The sequence below is a fragment of the Dendropsophus ebraccatus genome, unplaced genomic scaffold (assembly GCF_027789765.1).
Source record: "Dendropsophus ebraccatus isolate aDenEbr1 unplaced genomic scaffold, aDenEbr1.pat pat_scaffold_2017_ctg1, whole genome shotgun sequence".
Taxonomy (NCBI): domain Eukaryota; kingdom Metazoa; phylum Chordata; class Amphibia; order Anura; family Hylidae; genus Dendropsophus; species Dendropsophus ebraccatus.
In genome coordinates, this window is record NW_027209455.1 from 3,352 (window position 1) to 22,606 (window position 19,255).

General features: G+C 49.5%; 1 pseudogene; it reads right to left on the bottom strand.

Annotated features, from left to right (window-relative positions):
- Positions 1-399: 399 nt before the first annotated feature.
- Positions 400-17,720, bottom strand: LOC138775760 (zinc finger protein 84-like; annotated as a pseudogene).
- Between the last annotated feature and the right edge of the window lie 1,535 nt (positions 17,721-19,255).

The following is a 19,255-nucleotide window of genomic DNA, read 5'->3' on the forward strand; positions in this document are numbered from 1 at the left end:
AATGTCCATAAGAGTCTGAAAGTGTAAGTGAGGGTGCCGCAGGGATGACCTGGAAAAATACACTGTGGGGAGACATTGATGTTATCCCAACTCCAGAGAGACGTTTACAGGAGAGAGAGGTAAAGAGCAGTGCTGAGCGAGTGCGGGACGTAACAGTGGCCGTTGCACGCTCTGCAGGAAGCAACATCTACAACGGAGAGCGAAACCCAGTGGGCACCACCCTCGTTTTTCCAAAATTTTTTATAGAAAATAGTCACCAAAGTAAACCAGTAAAGAAAGAGGCGACATAAGCCACAAACAGAGATAAGAGACCCAACGTATTATTGTCTTATCGTCCAATTCTCTCCTTCTCATCGTTATATACTGGACGAGGATTAAATGTCACTGTATGCACTTATATTATGGAAAAAGAACCACCTCAATGACACTCTCTGGATTCTCCGCAAAACACGTGCCACATTCTGAACATGAATATGGCTTCTCTCCTGTGTGAATTCTTTGATGATCAGTTAGTTTGCCTCTCGTTGGAAATATTTCCCCATTCTGAACATGAATAGGGCTTTTCTCCTGTGTGACTTCTGCGATGCGAAACAAGATGTGATTTTTGTATAAAGCGTTTCCACATTCCAAACAGGAATACGGCTTCTCTCCTGTATGAATTCTCATATGTGTAACAACATTTGATTATCTATGAAACACTTCCCACATTCAGGACATGAAAATGGCCTTCCCCTGTTGACCTCTCTCATGTTTAAGAAGAAGGGCTTTACGGGAGAAACATTTGCCACATTCTGAACACGAATAAGGTTTTACTCCTGAGTGACATCTTTCATGTTTCACCAGATCCGATTTACTTATAAAACATTTCCCACATTGTGAACATGAGTATGGCTTTACTCCGCTGTGAATTCTTCTGTGTATGTTAAGATTTGTTCTCCTTGTAAACTCTTTTTCACACTCATCACATTTAAACTTTTTCCCCCCTTTCTGTTCAGTTCTTGTGGTCGCAGTGTGTAAGCGGTCAGGAGAAGGTTCCTCATGGTCAGAAGGATTATATGATAGATCTGTAGTGTGACGTCCTGGATGTACAGTAAGGGGGAGGAGGGCTTCTCCTGAGGAGTGCTGCTCTGCAACTTCATCCTCTTCTTTATAACTCAGCCAGGACATCATATCTTCTTCTGTGATCTCACTGAAGTTTCCTGTTAGGGTTCAGATGGATGATGTTACTTTTTTTACACCATGAAGGAGAAGAATTCCTATAGAAAGCGCATCAGTCTATTATACCTCCAGAAAAAAATCCTTTATAGAAAACTGTGACCTGTGTAACTCCATCCTCCCATACCTGGTATAGCAGCTGCCGGCATCTCCTCCTTCACCTCACTCATACACGGGGGATCGCCCCTCATCCTCTCTTCTTCTGCTTCATCCTCCACTTTAATATTATAGTCTCCCTCTGAATAGTCCTGGGAATACAGAGGACGGGGACATCTCTCTGGTGGATTCCTGTCACTGCCTCCATCTGTAGGGAACACACAGGGAGACAATTTATTATACACTGCTACATGTCATCAGGAGGAGGATGGGAGGAGGAGGAGGATCTAGGGCCCCTCCCCCCTGCTCTCTAGAATCAGGAAGGTCTCCTCTTACCTTGTGCTGTGAGGCCGGGCGGCTGATCCTCCATCATGAGCGGCTGCTCCCCCGGTACAGATCCTTGTGTCCTTCTACATACTCCTCCTCCTCCATGGAGAAATAGACGGCCACATCCTGACACCTTATAGGAACCTGACACACACAATGATCACACAGTCATCCCCCCCAGCCTGCTGCTCCTGGATTACTCTATCATCTCCCCAGCATTCCCCAGTGTCACCTCTCCAGTCAGCAGCTCAGTCATCCTGTGGGTGAGTTCTAGGATCTTCTGCTCATGTATCAGTGATGGAGGCTCCGTGATGGGGCCCCGGGCCCTGCTCGCCCTCCTGACTCCTGGGGGAAGCCACACCCTCCCCCCATGTCTTCTTCACTATGGTGTAATCCTGGGGATGGAGAGAGACAATGAGGGGACTGAGCCCAGTATTCCTGCCTCCTCCTCACTACAAAGAGGAGATTGTCCCCCTGTATAGAGCTCTAGTGAGGAGGAGGAGACACATCTGGACTACTGGGGTCAGTGCTGGAGACCACCGCACCTACAAAGAGGAGACCAGATCCAGAACATAGAGCGGGGGAGGGAGGGAGGGGCAAAGAGCCCAGACAACAATGGTGGAAATCTAGAGAAAGTTACCTCTCCGGTCAGCAGGCGGATGATCTCCAAGGTGACGTGTAATATTCTCTTACTGATCTCATTCTGTCCTTCTCCATCCTTGGGGGGGTCATTCAGGAGAAGAAGCGTCTGGAGGAGAAGAGGAGACAACTGGAGCACAAGGAGGGGCTAGTCCTGCCGGGGCCTTTATGTCACAGCCAGGGGCCCCAAACCATACAAGGGCCACAGCATATGTACCATCCCTCCTCCTGTAAGAGCTTACCTACTGCTGGGGGTCACACTGATAGTAACACAATGTAACATCCCTCTCCTGTAAGCTTACCTTACTGCTGGGGGTCACACTGATAGTAACACAATGTAACATCCCTCCTCTGGTAAGCTTACCTTACTGCTGGGGGGGTCACACTGATAGTACACAAGTAACATCCCTCCTCCTGTAAGCTTACCTTACTACTGAGGTCACACTGATAGTAACACAATGTAACATCCTCCCCCTGTAAGCTTACCTTACTGCTGGGGGGTCACACACTGATAGTAACACAATGTAACATCCCCCTCCTGTAAGCTTCCCTTACTGCTGGGGGGGGGGTCACACACTGATAGTAACACAATGTAACACCCCTCCCCTGTAAGCTTACCTTACTGCTGGGGTCACACACTGATGATAGTAACACAATGTAACATCCTCCTCCTGTAAGCTTACCTTACTGCTGGGGTCACACACTGATAGTAACACAATGTACATCCCTCCTCCTGTAAGCTTACCTTACTGCTGGGGTCACACTGATAGTAACACAATGTAACACCCCTCCTCCTGTAAGCTTACCTTACTGCTGGGGTCACACACTGATAGTAACACAATGTAACATCCCTCCTCCTGTAAGCTTACCTTACTGCTGGGGTCACAACACTGATAGTAACACAATGTAACACCCCTCCTCCTGTAAGCTTACCTACTGCTGGGGGGTCACACACTGATAGTAACACAATGTAACATCCCTCCTCCTGTAAGATTACCTTACTGCTGGGGTCCAACACTGATAGTAACACAATGTAACATCCCTCCTCCTGTAAGCTTACCTTACTGCTGGGTCACACACTGATAGTAACACAATGTACATCCCTCCTCCTGTAAGCTTACCTTACTGCTGGGGGGGTCACACTGATAGTAACACAATGTAACACCCTCCTCCTGTAAGCTTACCTTACTGCTGGGTCACACTGATAGTAACACAATGTAACATCCCTCCTCCTGTAAGCTTACCTTACTGCTGGGTCCACACACTGATAGTAACACAATGTAAACCCCCTCCTCCTGTAAGCTTACCTTACTGCTGGGGTCACACTGATAGTAACCACAATGTAACACCCCTCCTCCTGTAAGCTTACCTTACTGCTGGGTCCAACACTGATAGTAACACAAATGTAACATCCCTCCTCCTGTAAGCTTACCTTACTGCTGGGGGGGGTCACACTGATAGTAACACAATGTAACACCCCTCCTCCTGTAAGCTTACCTTACTGCTGGATCACACACTGATAGTAACACAATGTAACATCCCTCCTCCTGTAAGCTTACCTTACTGCTGGGGTCACACACTGATAGTAACACAATGTAACACCCCTCTTCCTGTAAGCTTACCTTACTGCTGGGGTCACACACTGATAGTAACACAATGTAACATCCCTCCTCCTGTAAGCTTACCTTACTGCTGGGGTCACATGATAGTAACACAATGTAACACCCCTCCTCCTGTAAGCTTACCTTACTGCTGGGTTCACACTGATAGTAACACATGTGTAACACACCCCTCCTCCTGTAAGCTTACCTTACTGCTGGGGGGTTCACACACTGATAGTAACACAATGTAACACCCCTCCTCCTGTAAGCTTACCTTACTGCTGGGGTCACACACTGATAGTAACACCAATGTAACATCCCTCCTCCTGTAAAGCTTACCTTACTGCTGGGGGGTCACACTGATAGTAACACAATGTAACATCCCTCCTCTGTAAGCTTACCTTACTGCTGGGGTCACACACTGATAGTAACACAATGTAACACCCTCCTCCTGTAAGCTTACCTTACTGCTGGGGGGGGGGGGGGGGGGGTCACACACTGATAGTAACACAATGTAACATCCTCCTCCTGTAAGCTTACCTTACTGCTGGGGTCACACACTGAGGAGCAGAGATCTCCACACACAACACAACAGCAGTGACTGCCCGACCAGGAGCTGCTCTGTATCTGGTAGATGCTGGAGGTGTAGGACCTGTGATGATGTCACAATCATGTGACCAGTACATGTGGGGGCGGAGCTCAGCAGTGCAGGAGATTGTGGTGAAGGACCTGCCATCATGTGACAGGAGTGGGTGGGGCTGAGCAGTAGTGATCAGTAGCTGGCGTCCTACAGTCACATGACTGTTGATGTTATTTCTAAGTGGTTCTGTGATGATGTCATGCCCATGTGACTCGGCTCGTTTGTGGGCGGAGCTGTGGTCGGTCAGTTGTGTTGGCGGTCTTTTCTGTCAGCAGGGAGGAGGTGGTCAGTGTTGCTGTGTGAGGAGGTGGTCGGTGTTATGATGCACAGGAGGTTCCCCACACAGGAGTGTATGTGATATTGTGCAGGGACACAGGTCTGTGGGGGCACTCTGACTGCAATGGCCGGGCTCTGACTGCCCTTCCTCTGTGACTGGAGTGAATGGTTTGGGGCACCTCTGCTACACATATGAGTGTAGTCACATGACTGTACGCTGCCTCTCATTCTGTGCATGTGACTGCGCTGCCGCAGCGGGACGCAGTGTGCGTGGAGCCGGATTGTGGGACTGTAAAAGTGATGATGGAGGCCTAGGACCCACTATCAGACTGCTGAGGGTCTGACACCTGGCGTAACGCCATCTAGGGCTGAGCCATTAACCCTTAGAGGACCGAGCCAATTGCAATTTTGCCACATGAGCCCCTTATCCTTATTTTTTGCATCAATAATTGTACTTTGCAATGACGGCTGAATTATACCATAAAGTCACTGCGAAACCAGGAAAAAATAATGTGTGGTGAAATAGAAAAAACAAACAAACGCATTTTGTTTATTTGGGGGATTTGTTTTTACGCCATTCGCCCTATGGAAAAAACTGACTTGTTATAATGTTTTCCTTAGGTGGTTACGATTACAACGATATATAACATGTATACTTATATTGTATTTTATCTGATGTAAATAATACAAACCATTGTTACCAAATATATGTTCCTTACAATCGCTCTATTCCCCGGCTTATGGCACTTTTATCCTTTGGTCTATGGCGCTGTCATTTTTTGCGCCATGATGTGTTCTTTCTATCGGTACCTTGATTGCGCATATGCGACTTATTGATCGTTTTTTATTACAATTTTTCTGGATTTGATGTGACCAAAAATGCGCAATTTTGATTTTTTTTGTGCTGACGCCGTTTACCGTACGAGAGCAGGAATGTGATTAATTAATAGTTCGGGCGATTACGCACGCGGCAATACCAAACATGTTTATTTTTATTAATAACATGGGAAAAGGGGGGTGATTCACGCTTTTTATTAATAATAAAACTTTTTTATTTATTTTTATACTTATATTAGAAGCCCCCCTGGGTTAGGTTTATTTCCCCCCTGGGGTTAGGGTTATTTCCCCCCCTGGGGTTAGGGTTATTCCCCTGGGGGACTTCTAGTATAGCCACATTGATTTCTCATAGAAGAGCTCTATGCAGTATAGTAATACTGCATAGATCAATGAGAAAGGCATTCTATTGCCTTTGGCTGCTGCAGCCGAAAACAATAGAGTGCTGAACCGGGATTAGCGCCATTACAGCACAGACCCGGCCGGTGCAGGGAGCAGGCATCGCTCCTCCGCCATCGCTTGGCGGTGGGGGTGGGGTTGTTGGCAATCCACCCAGTAGACACAAAGGAATAGGCTGCAACAACTGTTCAGATGCACCTGTCAACTTTGACAGCTTCATCTGAATACTTAATTAACGGGCACGGCCATCGGCACCTGGGATTGCGGTGGTTCAGAGCGGGGTTGGCGCGCGGCTGGCTGGGCATGTGAGCGGACGCGAGTTCTGAGAGCTCCCCCGGGTCCCGCTCAATATCCGCACAAGATGGCGCCAACCCGCAGCCACCCGTCCGACCAGACAACTCACAACAGGGACTGTCACCAAGCTGGCGACGTTCCAAAGGTAACAGATCCCACGGCTGAGCACCACACGCGCACCCAGTGCTGGTACAGTGGAGGGTGAGGAGATAGTGGTCTGCCCACTGATACTGATCCCTCAGACACTGAACATGGAGGGGAGGGCTGCAGTGATAAGGAGAAGGCTAAGGGTGAAGCTGCTGGCGCCATGGCTGGGAGAATGCAGCAGACCTGTGCACTAATACATACCCCACAGGCAGCCGGTGATCAGGAACCCACACTAAGGGACATTATGCTCGCAGTCTCAATTCCTCCATTACTAAATGCAATGCTGCCATTTCATCTCTTTACACAACAAGTTGGCAGCCTGCAAGGAGAGGTGGGGTTTCTCCCGCCAAGATTTGCGTAAAGTTAGTGATAGAACAACGGAGGTGGAGCACCGAGTGGGGTGATTTGGAGGATAAAGTTGCGCCAATTGCCTCAACTTCCCGCAAACATGATCAGCTCCTCTCACAACTTCTATTGAAAAACGGATGATTTGGAGAACCGCCTAAGGCGGAACAATGTGAGACTTGTTGGGGTTCCGGAGAGTGGAAGGTACGAATCCCACAGAATACTTTGAGAAATGGCTATCTGAGGTGGTTGGGAAGGACAATCTTTCGCCCATGTATGCTGTTGAACGGGCCCATAGAGTGCCTACTAGGCCCTTACCACCGGGTGTGCCGCCTCGGGCAGTGCTGGTAAAAATTGCTCCACTACCGTGACCGTGATATTATTCTGCGTGCTGCACGAAATCTGCCGGAAGCTGCTATCAATGGCTGCAAAATTTCCTTCTTCCCTGATCACTCTGCGGAAGTCCAGAAACAGCGAGCCCAATTCATGGAGGCGAAGAGGAGGCTGCGCAATCTTCAGTTACCATACGGCCATGTTGTACCCTGCAAGGTTGCGCGTTGTGGCAGCGGGGGAGACCCATTTTTTACTTCTCCGAAAGATGCGACGCATTGGCTGGATCAGGAAGAGCAACATCTTCGTGGCAGAAGGAGTCCGAATCGCCAAGATCATCCGGCCTAAATTCAAGAACTGTTCATCCTCAGCAATAAGCTATGGTGCCCTCAGAGGATGTCCGGGTGTCTGATAAGATATGCGTTCTCTGATTCATGTTTACATTTATGTTTACCACTCATTTTTTTCTCTATTTTCTCCTGCTGGCCCGCAGGACCACATTTAGCGGGACCGGACCTGCTCTACGTATATAGCATCACTGTTATAGAACTGTTCACTGTTCTACAGTTACGGAGGACTGGTGCCCCAGTCTGCAATTTATTGGACGCAGACCTTTGTGTTCCTGAGATTGTTGGTTCTTACTGTTTTTTGGGAATTTTTGGTCTGACCTCTTGTCTTTACAGACATACAGTATCATCTCCAAATACTTAGAAAGGTTTCCGCTGACGTTGAGGGAAAATGGAGGCAGATATTGGTCCATCGAGGAAGGCCAATGGAAAGAAATAGTGGCAATGAAGCCTAAGCTGTCCCTGGGGGAACAACACCGTCTCTCTTATACCTGTTACATCAGATGTACCGTACACCACAATTTCTCTTTCGTATCAATGCCCGGGATTCACCAATGTACCCATGATGTCACATCCATGAGGGGGGTCTCCTACACATGTTTTGGCGTTGCCCAAAACTCTCTTGCTACTGGAGAGGGTTGACATCAGCCATACGCAAAGCTTACTCGGTGGAAGTGCAGCAGTCCCACTGGTTTATATATTAGGATATGTAGATGATTTAGCGCTAAATATTGTGGAACAAACTGCAGTAGCTCGTATCTTGTTCATGGCACTTAAGCTTATTGCCAAACACTGACTTGATGAGAACCCCCCTTCCGTAGCAAATTCGTGGGAAAGGTTAACTGGTTAATAGGCATTGAGAATGATGCATATGAGAAACTGAAAGCTACCAAGAAATTTGACAAGATTGGGGTAAATGGATGGCTACTCCTGATCTTGCGTCCCAGGGCTCCCGCATAAAACCGTACTTCCTGTAGGCTAGATCAATGTTCTGTGTTTGCCTCTTGCTGTCAGGGAGCAGGCACGGTGCTTGTCTCTATTTCGGCCTTCTCCTCTGGGGGGGGGGGGGGGGGGGGGGGGGAAAGGGTATGCCCTCTCTGGGTTTTGTTTGTTATGGGAGAAAAAATTTGAAAATGTCTTTTTTCTTTGTTTCAATAAAAAAGATTTAATTTACAAAAAAGAGCAGGACGCCGGGACCACGTGCAACAAGAGAGGTAATGTATACACGCAGAGGAGCCGGGCGGGAGCGGATGAAGGGGTTTAAGGGGGCGGCTGCATTACATACTCGCAGCAGTCTTTCAGACCGGCTGCGAGTATGTTACTGGGACCTGCCTCTTAGCGGATCTCGCTGCAAAACCTCGCAGCGAGATTTCGGGTGCGAGTCGTTACGTGTGAAGGCACCCTAAAGGGGAAATCCGGCCATTTTTTAAAATCCGTCAGGTGGGTAATTTGATTACAGGTATGATTACCTCTCACTGTGCCTGCAGTGAGGACTGGACCGGCCTGGGACCCCTTGGCTCCAGGATGTCTGGCACTGACAGGTCATGACCTGGCCACTGGGGCAGGACATCACTCCAGTCACTGATTGGCTGAACAGCCAATCCATCAGCCGGGATGGGCCCCCCCCCTGATGTGTGATGTCATCACAACTCAGGGGAAAATGTCTTCCGACGGGGGCCCGCCGCTCACCGCAGGCACAGAGAGAGGTCAGCTGCTACTGTTATTGATCCCTGCTGGCTTACGGACATGTAGGGTACAAATACAAATAACGTCCGCAGTGGATTTCTCACTGCGTATACTTGCCCATTCACTTTAATGGGCTGACATACTCGCAGCAGGATTGTCATCCCACTGCGAGTATGTCAAACTCAGCGCCATTAACCCCTGCGGCCCAGGAACATACTGTACCGGGTCCCCGCTCCGGCGTGCTCCGGGCCTCCTGGCGGTCAGCCAATCAGTAAGCTGCCGCGCCGCAGTATGTTCCTGCTGAGATCAGCTGAGCGGGACCGGAGCCGGGAGCCTCACTGCAGCCGCGCCGCCGAGCAGGTACTGTATGCTCTCGGCGGCGGGCGGCGGGAATCGGCCGGGGGGGGGATGCGCCGGGGATCGGAGATGCGGGCGGCGGCGGGCTGAAGGATGTGGCCGGGGATGGGGAATGCGCCAGGGATAGACTGATGCGGCCGGGGATGGTAGATTCGGGCGGCGGGGCTGCGGGCAGCGGGGGGGTTAAAAGCACATACTGACAGCGGGATGTCAATCCCGCTGCGTGTATGTGCTATCATAGGGGGTCAATGGTACCGGATCCGCAGCTGATCTCGCTACGAATCCGCAGAAGTGAGATCCGCTGTGGATCCGGTAGGTGTGAAGGCACCCTAAACATAAATAGTGAGCTTGTTATCTTGGCTATCCTGTTATCTTAAGCATGACCACTCTCTTGTCCTTAGTTTGGGTGAGGACAAGGCTGTTGCTGTTTTTCCAATAAAGTAACATGTTATTTCTAACCCTGGAGACCCCTTTAAGTAGAGATGAGCGAGCTGAGCCTCATAAACTGAAATCTGTTCCGAACTTTGCATAAAGTCTGGCTCGCTACCGAACCAAATTTATTGCAATGTTTAGAACAAGATTGGCAAGATGGCGGCCACAAAGGTGTCCTCTGGGTCTCCGGTGTCTACAGACGCCCCATGCTTCACAGAGCAGCACCCCGGTCCCCTTCATGGAAAAGAGCAGTGACAGCCTGGCCTATGCTATCCTATGATATAGGCCGCACTGTCACTGCCCTTGGACTGGGTGCTGCTTAGTGGTGATGTAGGAGCAGCCGCGGACAGCAGTGACAGCCTGGCCTATGCTATCCTATGATATAGGCGCGCTGGCACTGGTCAATGATGATGTAGGAGCAGCCGCGGACAGCAGTGACAGCCTGCCTATGCTATCCTATGATATAGGCCACGCTGTCACTGGTCAGTGATGATGTAGGAGCAGCCGTGGACAGCAGTGACAGCCTGGCCTATGCTATCCTATGATATAGGCCGCGCTGTCACTGGTCAGTGATGATGTAGGGTTACCAGCGGGAGCAGGCGGCTGAGGAATAGGAGCTCAGGGCCTGTGGGGGGGGGGGGGAATCTCTGCATCGGGGACAGAGGTCCTGGTGGGGAGTAGCAGTGGGAGATGATAGCGGAGCAGTGCTGGCCGGCAGTGCAGGGGATTCCCGTCAGTGAGATGGGAATCCCCCTTCTTTACAGGGTGTTCCCCAGAGAGAAGCCGGAATGGGTGGCTGTTTAACCCATTAATGACTCATGACGTACCTCGTTCAGAGAAGGGCCGTGCACATTTAATTACCGCTGTTTTTCAGCAAATTGCAAAATCGTAGCAATAATATCGCTATTTTAATGTGGAATTGCAAATTTATGGCAAAATAGTAGTAATAATGCTAATGAAATGTGTGTTACAGAGAAGCAATTGCTTAGATTGTGCCGGTAAGGCTACTAGCAGCGCTCTGAGGACAGGAAAAACCACTGCCTCACCGCGTCTCCCATAGACCTAAAGACTGTATTCTGGTGTATGAGACAAGCAGAGAGCCGGGGACTAGTCATCTGGGCTGGGACTAGTCACGGCTCTCACCTGTCAGCGCGCTCTGCAGGATGACTGACAGGAAAAGAGGCCAGTTAGAAGCCGCTATCCTGTCAATCATCCTGCAGAGCACGCTGACAGGCGGAGAGCCATGACTAGTCCCAACCCAGATGACTCTTCACGGATCTTCTGACCTAACTAAGAATCCAGGTTACTCACTATACCAGAATGTTTCGTCCACAACAAAGTGCAAATTCATGGAGCATTTCTTACACTTAATTCATCACCCATATCTTTATTTTTTCTCTTTCATTCTGCATTTTTTGTTTTTATTTAAGACAAATATTTTACATCAGCTTTACGTCTGCGTTGAATTCTCTGATGATAGTTTAGTTTGCCTTTAGTAATAAAACATTTCCCACATTCAAAGCAGGAATATGGCTTCTCTCCTGTATGGGTTCTTCCATGTGAAACAAGCTGACACTTATCGGCAAAACATTTCCCACATTCTGAACATGGATATGGCCTCTCGCCTTTGTGAATTCTTTGATGCGAATCGAGCTGTGATTTATATGTAAAACATTTCCCACATTCTGAACATAAATATGGTCTTTCGCCGGTGTGACATTTCTTATGTGTGATAAGATTTGATTTGTTTCCAAAATATTTCCCACATTCTGGACATGGAAACGGCTTCTCTCCTGTGTGACTTCTCACATGTGTATCAAGATGTGATTTACGTGAGAAACATTTCCCACACTCTGAACATGAATATGGCCTCACTCCTGTGTGACTTTTCTCGTGTGCAACAAGATTTGATTTCCCTGTAAAGCATTTACCACATTCTGAACATGAATATGGCTTCTCTCCTTTATGAATTTCTTCTGTGAGCAAAACAACTTGATCTCCTTGTAAATTCTTTTCCGCATTCAACACAACGAAACCTTTTTCCCCTTTCTCATCTATCCTTATGGTAGCGGTGTGTGAGCGGTCAGGAGAAGGTTCCTCATGGTCAGGAGGATTATATGATAGATCTGTAGTGTGACCTCTGGATGTACAGTAAGGGGGAGGAGGGCTTCTCTTGAGGAGTGCTGCTCCGCACGCCAGCCTCTTCTTTATTATTCAGCAGTAACACAATGTTCTCCTCAGAGATATTACTGCCACTTTCTGTGAGGATAAAATAAACTGAATGTTATGTTCTTCCCACACAACAAAGTAGAAAAATGAATAACGTTTCCTTGGATCTCGGCCAGACATTTTTCTTTAAGGGTCTTTTACACCGGCTGATTATAGTGCAAGCATCGTTAAACAGTTAGGGTGGTATTACACGGGCCGAGCAGGGCCCGATAATACCTGTAAACGAGCAGCGATCTGCAAGATCGGTGCTCATTTACTGAACCTATTACACGGCTCAATAATCGTTAAACAAGGGCTGCAGGGACATCATTACCAATGTCCTTGCATAACTATATACATTACCCATCCACGTTCCAGGCTGCTGCTGCGGTCTTCTTCTCCCCGGGTCCCGCGCGCTCTAACGTCCCGGTCAATCACAGGCCGGGACCGCCGCGGCCTGTCAGCTGACAGGCCACTCTGACGTTACAGCGCGCGGGACCCGGGAAGAAGAAGAGGATAGTTAGTCGCCGCCCGCGCACCGCTATTACACGGAGCAGTGCGCGGTCGGCGCCCGACAAAAATAGGTCAGAACCTATATCAACGATCAGCCGATGATCGTTGTCATTGGCTGATCGTTGTTTTTACATGGAACGATAATCGGCCAATTATCGTTCCGTGTAATAGTAACCTTAGAATGGAAGCGATAATCTTCTAGTGTAAACGCGGCAACCATCAAACCGAATGAAAATTCCTTCAAAATTGTTAATAGTTCTGGAATCTGTCCGTGTAAACTCACATTGTGCACGGTATATAGAGTCACAGAATATAGACCAAGGCAATCACGATCGCAATAACGACTTTCACAACGCCTATTGTTTAAAACAAAAACTCGTCACTTTGTTCGCTATAAGAGCAATTGAATGATTTATCTGTGGTGTACGATTACCATTGCTCTTAGTCTGCATGACCCCCAAACTGATCCCCCCCAATCCAACTGGACGTGCACCCCACACGTCTCTGAATATACTTCTGCAGCTGATCCTACAATGGAAAGCCGCAGCATGGAGGACACCTGCTCAGATCTGCCTCAGGGACCTATCACACAGGACAATTATCGTGCGAAAAATTGTTTATATTGTTTGAATTTAAACGATAATTGCTCTGTGTAAATTGCAGGCAACGATGGAAAAATCGCTCGTATGATCATTGATTTTGATCTGACCCTAAAGTCATTGTTAATTGTTCGCTGTAATTCCACATTCATTCGCTGTAATTACGCATTTGTTCACTAAGGTTACAAAACCCACTTGGCGGGTCTGCAGCGAGTCTCCATGCTGCGTTTTTGCAGCGAATCTTGCTGCAGATCCCGACCCTATGCTTTTAATGGCAGACAAACACGCAGCAGGGATGTACATCCTGCTGCGAGTTTGTCTGCAGCCCTCTCCATTAACCCCCCGGCGCCGGAGCTGATACTTCACCTGATCCCAGGGACCAGGTGAAGTATATGCTTCAGCCAGCTGCCCGCAGCCCCGGCCGCCCGATCGCCCCCCCCCCCCCCCCCCCCCCCCCCCCCGCCCGATCGCCCCCCCCCCCCCCCCCCCCCCCCCCCGGCAGCCCGGCCGCCCGATCGCCCCCCCCCCCCCCCCGCAGCCCCGCAGCACCGATCGCACGCCCCCCCGCAGCCCCGGCCGCCCCCCCCCGCCCGATCGCCCCCCCCCCCCCCCCCCCGCAGCCGATCGCACGCAGCCCCGGCCGGCCGCCCGACCGCAGCCCCGGCCGCCCGATCGCCCCCCCCCCCCACAGCACCGATCGCATCGGGCGCCGGGGCTGCGGGGGGGGGCGATCGGGCGGCCGGGGCTGCAGGGGGGCGTGCGATCGGTGCTGCGGGGGGGGGGGGGCGATCGGGCCTGCTGGGGGCGGCCGGGGCTGCGGGGGGGGGGGGGGGCGATCGGGCGGCCGGGCTGCGGGGGGGGGGGGGGGGGATCGTGCGGCCGGGGCTGCGGGGGGGGCGATCGGGCGGCCGGGGCTGCGGGCGCCTGGCTGAAGTATACTTCACCTGGTCCCCGCTCCGGCTTGCTGAAGACATCGGGAAACCGCCGGAGCCGGGATCAGGTGACGTATCAGCTCCGGCGGCCGGGGGGTTAATGGAGAGGGCTGCAGACAAACTCGCAGCAGGGATGTACATCCCTGCTGCGTGTTTTGTCTGCCATTAAAAGCATAGGGCCGGGATCTGCAGCGAGTCTCGCTGCAAAAAACGCAGCATGGAGACTCGCTGCAGAACCGCCAAGTGGGTTTGTAACCTTAGGCTGGGTTCACACTGCGTTTTTGCAATCATCATTTTTTTATCCGTTTTTTGCAAAAAAAGGATGAAAAAAACAGATGCATTAGTGTTTTGTGTCCGTTTTTTTTAACAGACACAAAAGTAGTGTCAGCTTAGGTTTTTTGTGTCAGTCAAAAAAAAACGGATCCTTTTTTACAATGGAAGTCAATAGAAAACGGATGCACACAAACGCAAAACGCAGTGTGAACCCAGCCTAATCGTTCAGTGTAATTGCACAGTGTTCATTGTTTTGCTGGAATCTGATGGAGTAACCAATCATAGTAACGATTGTAGCAACGTTCGTAACTGACAACTCGTTCTGTGTATATGGTGAACGATAAACAGTCTCGTTTGCGATTATTCGTCGTTAGTCGTCATAAATTGCTTTGTCTAATAGGAACCCTGATAATTCTTCTGAGACCACTGGAAATCCACAAGGCTACGGCGGTAACTCCCCCACACCCCATCCATATGGCCCTTAGGTTTCCCAGGCTGCTATCGCTTTCCCACAGCTCCTCTCGCAGTCTCTCCATTTACCATCTTCTGTGGAACAGATGTTGTGAATCTCCCGACTCATCACCGACTAATACATCATCATCCTCAGAGTGGAATAATTAAACTGGATAGCTGTCCTACCTCAAGGCATTAGACAATGGGTGCCTCTCTAGCTACCTGCGTGACTTCTGCGGAGGTCCACTGCGCCATGCTAGGGCCCTTGCACACGGTATAAAAGAGGCTGAAATTACAGCCAGACTCCACTTGATATTCAGCTGTCCCATTTCTTCTATGGGATTTCTCCTTTCCGCTCACAGAATGGACATGTTCAGAGGCGCAAGAGAAATCCCATTTTAAGAAATAGGACCAGCTGAAGATCGAGCAGATTCTGCCTTTTTACTCAGTATGCACAGGCCCCTTACAGTATAAAAGGAAGGGATAGGTAACTCTCCACGATGGCTCCACAGTATAACAGCAGTTTGGTGTAGATGACCTATAAATCTTTCATTCCTCCAACCAAACCCGGTCACTGCACCTTTGCATCTATGGAAATTCTCCACCCAGCAATCCCACCGCTCCGTCCCCGGTGGCGCTCCCTCTTGGCCATTGCGACCATATAAATAATAGGTATACTACCAGGCTAGAGGCCTGTGTGAGGCCGGGAGCTGTCAGTATAAAACTATCAGCCTGACATGTATAGCATCAGGGCAGGAAGGCAGATGTCACGGGGCCCACCAGCAGCCATTGTGTAGCTTTACTCCTTAACACCTTTCAGCTTTTCCCTTATGCTATTTTGGTTCTCACATAAGATCATATAGGGACTTATATTTCTGCAATAAGTTATATTCCATATAGTAAAGACAAAAAAAATCTTTAGGAAATAATTATTCGGAGTTCCTCATGCATTAAAACACGTTAACATTTTTCTCCAGGCCGATACCGATACATCAGAAACTGACTTTTTTTTCATTTTACACTTAAAAAATAATAAATGTTTGCATGCCCATGTTAACTATATCTCTTATAGCTTTTTATTGTTTTGCATCTATGGCGCTATTTGCGGTCCGTCCTCGTGCCACGATCTGCAGCTCACTTTGTGCGCTATGTGCGGGCGCCGTGCCACGATCTGCAGCCTCGCTTTATGGCGCTCACTGCGCTGGATGGAAGCATTGTATCTTACTAGTTCTCACATTAAAATACAGAGGATGAGAGGCCAGGAGGACATGTAATAACAAATCTTATCCTCTATTGACGGAGGTTGGGCCGCTCCTGCGTCTTACAGAACATTCTCTGCCAATCGGCCAATCTCAGGAAGCTGATGAGGAAACGGAAGTTGTTTTTTTTTTTTTTATTACATTCCAGGATTTCAGAGCTCTCACAGTCTGGATGCTTCCATAATCCATAGAGGACTATATGGACTACCAGCCGGAGATAATCGGCTCCAGAGCACGAAGGTGAAGCAAGGATCTAGAATCGTGTGTGATCTACAGGGAAGCAATCTACAGAGAAGATAGAGAGAAATCTCCTCTTACCTTGTGCTGTGAGGCCGGCGGCTGATCCTCCATCATGAGCGGCTGCTCCCCCCGGTACAGATCCTTGTGTCCTTCTACATACTCCCACTCCTCCATGGAGAAATAGACGGCCACATCCTGACACCTTATAGGAACCTGACACACACAATGATCACACAGTCATCCCCCCCAGCCTGCTGCCTCCTGGATTACTCTATCATCTCCCAGCATTCCCCAGTGTCACCTCTCCAGTCAGCAGCTCAGTCATCCTGTGGGTGAGTTCTAGGATCTTCTGCTCATGTATCAGTGATGGAGGCTCCGTGGATGGGGCCCCGGGCCCTGCTCCGCCCTCCTGACTCCTGGGGGAAGCCACACCCTCCCCCATGTCTTCTTCACTATGGTGTAATCCTGGGGATGGAGAGAGACAATGAGGGGACTGAGCCCAGTATTCTGCTCCTCCTCACTACAAGAGGAGATTGTCCCCCTGTATAGAGCTCTAGTGAGGAGGAGGAGGAGGAGACACTCTGGACTACTGGGTCAGTGCTGGAGAACCACCGCACCTACAAAGAGGAGACCAGATCCAGAACATAGAGCGGGGGAGGGAGGGGGCCAAAGAGCCCAGACAACAATGGTGGAATCTAGAGAAGTTACCTCTCCGGTCAGCAGGCGGATGATCTCCAAGGTGACGTGTAATATTCTTTTACTGATCTCATTCCTGTCCTTCTCCATCCTTGGGGGGTCATTCAGGAGAAGAAGCGTCTGGAGGAGAAGAGGAGACAACTGGAGCATAATGAGGGGATAGTGCTGCCGGGGCCTTTATGTCACAGCCAGGGGCCCCAAACCATACAGGGGCAACAGCATTGTACCACCCCTCCTCCTGTAAGCTTACCTTACTGCTGGGGTCCCACACACTGATAGTAAACAATGTAAACATCCTCCCTCCTGTAAGCTTACCTTAATGCTGGGGTCACACTGATAGTAACCAATGTAACGTCCCCTCCTCCTGTAAGCTTTACCTTACTGCTGGGGGGTCACACTGATAGTAACACAATGTAACATCCCTCCTCCTGTAAGCTTACCTTACTGCTGGGGGGTCACAATGATAGTAACACAATGTAACACCCCTCCTCCTCTAAGCTTACCTTACTGCTGGGGGGGGGTCACACTGATAGTAACACAATGTAACACCCCTCCTCCTGTAAGCTTACCTTACTGCTGGGTCACCTGATAGTAACACAATGTACATCCCTCCTCCTGTAAGCTTACCTTACTGCTGGGGGGCACACTGATAGTAACACAATGTAACATCCCTCCTCTGTAAGCTTACCTTACTGCTGGGGTCCACTGATAGTAACACAATGTAACATCCCTCCTCCTGTAAGCTTACCTTACTGCTGGGTCACACTGATAGTAACACAATGTAAACACCCCTCCTCCTGTAAGCTTACCTTACTGCTGGGGTCACACACTGATAGTAACACAATGTAACACCCCTCCTCCTGTAAGCTTACCTTACGCTGGGGGGTCACACACTGATAGTAACACAAGGTAACATCCCTCCTCTGTAACTTACCTTACTGCTGGGGTCACACACTGATAGTAACACAATGTAACATCCCTCCTCCGTAAGCTTACCTTACTGCTGGGGGGGTCACACTGATAGTAACACAATGTAACATCCCTCCTCCTGTAAGCTTACCTTACGGCTGGGGGGGTCACACTGATAGTAACACAATGTAACACCCCTCCTCCTGTAAGCTTACCTTACTGCTTGGGGGGGGGGGGGGGGGTCACACACTGATAGTAACACAATGTAAACATCCCTCCTCCTGTAGCTTACCTTACTACTGGGGTCACCACTGATAGTAACACAATGTAAACATCCCTCCTCCTGTAAGCTTACCTTACTTGCTGGGGTCACACACACTGATAGTAACACAATGTACATCCCTCCTCCTGTAAGCTTACCTTACTGCTGGGGTCACACACTGATAGTAACACAATGTAACATCCTCCTCCTGTAAGCTTACCTTTACTGCTGGGGTCACACTGATAGTAACACAATGTAACATCCTCCCCTGTAAGCTTACCTTACTGCTGGGGTCCCACACACTGATAGTAAACACAATGTAACACCCCTCCTCCTGTAAGCTTACCTTACTGCTGGGGTCACCACTGATAGTAACACAATGTAACATCCCCTCCTCCTGTAAGCTTACCTTACTGATGGGGTCACACAATGATAGTAACACAATGTAACATCCCTCCTTCTGTAAGCTTACCTTACTGCTGGGGTCCACACTGATAGTACACAATGTAACATCCCCTTCTCCTGTAAGCTTACCTTAATGCTGGGGTCACACTGATAGTAACACAATGTAATCCCTCCTCCTGTAAGCTTACCTTACTGCTGGGGTCACACTGATAGTACACATGTAACACCCCCCCCCTGGTAAGCTTACCTACTGCTGGGGTCACACACTGATAGTAACACAAATGTAACATCCCTCCTCCTGTGAGCTTACCTTAAACTGCGGGGGGTTTCCACTGATAGTAACACAATGTAACACCCCTCCTCCTGTAAGCTTACCTTACTGCTGGGGTCACCACTGATAGTAACACAATGTAACATCCCTCCTCCTGTAAGCTTACTTACTGCGGGGGGTCCACACTGATAGTAACACAATGTAACACCCTCCTCCTTTAAGCTTACCTTACTACTGGGGGGGTCACACACTGATAGTAAACAAATGTAA